The following is a 3,865-nucleotide window of genomic DNA, read 5'->3' as shown; positions in this document are numbered from 1 at the left end:
GTCCTTGAGCAAGACACCTAACCCCAGCTGCTCCCGACGAGCTGGATGGCGCCTTGTATGGCAGACACCGCCGTCGGTGTGTGAATGTGTGTGTGAATGGGTGAATGTGAGGCAAATTGTAAAGCGCTTTGGATGGCCATGTGGTCTGTTGAAAGCGCTATATAAATGCAGTCCATTTACCATTTACCATCTCCCCAGTGCACTTCAGCACGCTAAAGGAGCTTTTTCTCTAAAAGAGCATTTATGTGTGCATCTTTTTAAAGACGACATTGCATGGCAAGCTTGACTATACATCATTGAAAAGATGATGTGTCCCTTGCTATAGACAACGTATCACCCCTAGTTTTCTGGATGTGGTCGTTAACTGGTGCTGGGTGATGGTCACGATTGCTGGCTCACATGCCTGGGCATTTAGCTTGCTGAAGTGGAATTTGTTGATGAGTCATGTTCTCATTGTGGAAGATGATAATCTCGGAGTCGAGTCATGGGCCAAGCTCCATTTCCTCAAAGGGGCAGAGCTTCGTTGCCTCTGCCTCGATCTAGTTCTCGTCATGACGGCAGTCAGGTGGGGGCTACTTCAGGCAGTAGCATGGGCGGTCTGAGGGTAACAGTGATGGCAAACTCTCAAAGGAACAAACCCTTGGGGGAACCATTGCTCCTCTTGCACTCCACAACCAGTTGAGCTGCCAATGGAACGTGCTTTGGCCTTCTACAAGGAGCGTACCAGCAGTATCCTTTGATGCTCCTCCCGACCAGATGTCAATCGTGCCATCAAAGGGTGAGCCAGAACTTTCTGGAGAGGAAGATTCAGCTGCGCTGCTGTTCTCCGGGACTGTAGCAATGCCTGAATCTGATCCAGAAATAACGGCCATGCTTTCCCGATCTGCTGAGTGGAAAGGGGTAGAGTGGCCGATTGGTTTGTCATGGTGGCTTTCTTCCCGGAGGTGCATGAGGAGCTCACCAGGTCATGGACGGTACCTTTTATTGTTGGAAACTGATCTGCTAATCCCCCCGGTGGAGTGGTCAGTTGCGATGCAGTTGTATCCTAATATAGCCTCCACCATGCAGCGCGAACTGTGGCTCCCCTCCCGGTTCTGTACGGCCTATATGGCCTGTGGAGAAGCTGCCTCCACCTTACACACGACGGTAAAGGTACTGAAGGACCTCCACAAGGGTGGTCACGATTTGGAAGTTCTGAAAGAGCTCCGAACCACTACCGACCTCATGCTCTGAGTGACGAAGGTCACTATGAGTTCTCTGGGTTGTGCAATTTCCACACTTGAGGTCTAGTTGTATGAGGGATGACAACAAAGTTTGGTTACTTAACCCTCTGAGGTCTAAGGGGGATTTGGGGCCCTGGAGAAGTTTTGACATGTCCTAACTTTTTTATGCTTTTTTCAGTTGCTTATAAACAAATGCATGGCTTAAGTCTGAAAACACTGTATTCATTACCAACTAGGCTACAAAAATATGTAAATAGCATGTAAGTACATGATTGTGTTTTTGAGAAAAGTTACAAGAAAGAATTTGAGGACAAAATAAATGTATATATTTTTATGTTTGTAGTTTATTTAGAATATATTTAATCATCCCACAGAATAACCTGAGATACACCTGCGAGTGCAGAAACAGTTTATTAGGAACAATTAAAGCTGACTTTCAAAGTTAAATTTTTAGCATCATTACTCCAGTCACACCATCATTCTAATATTCTGATTTGCAACTAAAACAAACAAACAAACAAAACATTTATCACTATTATTACTTTTAATGTTGAAAAGAGCTGAGAATATTATTGTTATTATTATTTTGATGAATTTAAAGAACTGCATAGTTTGTAACGTGATTATTGTATTTATCATTACGTGTGTGCTAAAAAGTTTTAATTTCTATATATACTGACTCCAGGCTTTTGAATGGTATAGTGTATATTGTTACACTTGGAGTAAGACTGGAGTTATGATGCTGAAAACTTAGGTTTGATCACAGGAATAAATTAGATTTTAAAATATATTCAAATAGAAAGCAGTTATATGAAATAGTAAAAATATTTCACAGATGGTCCAGCCCCATTGTGATGGTCCTAAAACCCGACGGCACCTTCCGGTTCTGCAATGACTTCCGCCGCCTGAATGAGGTATCGGAGTTTGAGGGTTACCCAATGCGGGCCCGGCATATCTCGACTCTTGACCTCACCAAAGGCTATTGGCAGGTCGCCCTAACGGAGCAGGCCAAGCCGAAGACGGCGTTCTCGACCCCTAGTGTCCACTGGCAATACCGGGTCCTACCCTTCGGCCTGCATGGGGCTCCTGCCACCTTCCAGCGGCTTATGGACATCCTCCTATGGCCCCACCAGGCCTACGTGGCCGCCTACCTAGATGATGTGCTGTCGGAACTCCACCAGGCTGGGCTAACCGCCAACCCCCGTAAGTGTCACCTTGCCCTCACTGAAGCCAAGTACCTCAGCTACCAAGTGGGCTGCGGCCTCATTCTTCCCCAAGAGAATAAGGTGGCAGCGATCCTCTCCGTGCCGTGGCCCAGCACCAAAACGCAGGTACGGGCCTTCTTGGGGTTGGCGGGTTACTACCACTGTTTTATTCCTAACTTCTCCTCCTTAGCCTCTCCCCTGACAGACCTGTCCCCACCCTCCCCCAGTTTCCCCGCTTCTCCATAGGGACAGGATGACACTTTGGGGGAAGTGTGACGCGTGGCCCGAGCACTCATCAGCGTCGCCCTGGAAACAGAGCAGACACACCTGCACCTGCTCATTACGGGCTGAGTGGTCACACCTGCAGCCCATTGGAAACGCGTGAAGGCCTCCCTCCAAAGGAGGAAGAGAAGGCTGAGCCCTGGCTTAGCAGCTCTTGGCTGCAAAGAAGCAGACTTAGATGGTTCATCACACTGGAATCTGGAAAATCTTGACGAGAGAGTGGTTTTCTCTGTCCCTGGGTCCTGGGAGGGCAAGGAGAGTTGGGGACAGACCAACACTGGACCACACTTATACTTCTCCATTGCCAGCAGGCAACAGCAGGTTAGGTCTACTCAGTTGCAGCACGAATTGGGTCCCTGCTTTCCACCTCACTGCCCCACTGTGGTTGATGCAATAGAGCCGGTCCCTCCAGCCGATATGAGTATGGGGTTTTTCAGCCCTTAATTTATTGTACCCAAGAAAAGTGGTGGGTTACGACCAGTTTTGGACTTGCGGCCCTTCACCGGTTACAGTTCAAGATGTTGACACATCCCTGAGATTGGTTTGCAGCGATCAACCTGAAGGACGCATACTTTCATGTGTCAATCCTTCCACACCACATAGAATTTCTGCGGGTTGCATTGAAGGACGGGCATTCCAGTACAGGGTCCTGCCCTTTGGGCTGCCCCTGTCTTCCTGTGTCTTCACGAAAAACGCAGAAGGGGATTTTGTTCCCCTCAGAGAGCAGGATGTATGCAATTTGAATGATTGGCTTATACTAGCACAGCCTCGAGATCAATTGTGCAAGCACAGGGACCTGGTGCTCCGGCACTTCAGCTAGTTGGGTCAACTGGAAAAAGAGCAAACTCCCCAATACAGAGGATCACTTTTCTTGGTATAGAGTTGGATTCGGTCAAATAGACAGAATGCTTCAGAGAGCAACGAGCGCGGTCAGTGCTGACCTGCTTCAATTCATTCAAGGGCAGGGCTGTGGTCCAACTGATAATATTTAATAGGCTCCTGGGGCATATGGCAGCTGTAGTGGCACTTACATCACTAGCGCTACTGCATATGAGACCACTTCAGCAATGGCTTATGGCCGAGTTCTGAGGTGGGCGTGGCAGTGTGGCACTCCCTGGTTGGTTTGGTATGGTTTACATGGATGCCTACACCACT

This window comes from Carassius gibelio, chromosome B17 (assembly GCF_023724105.1).
Source record: "Carassius gibelio isolate Cgi1373 ecotype wild population from Czech Republic chromosome B17, carGib1.2-hapl.c, whole genome shotgun sequence".
Lineage (NCBI taxonomy): Eukaryota > Metazoa > Chordata > Actinopteri > Cypriniformes > Cyprinidae > Carassius > Carassius gibelio.
The sequence above is the reverse complement of the archived record's forward strand: the minus strand, read 5'-3'. Positions refer to the sequence as shown.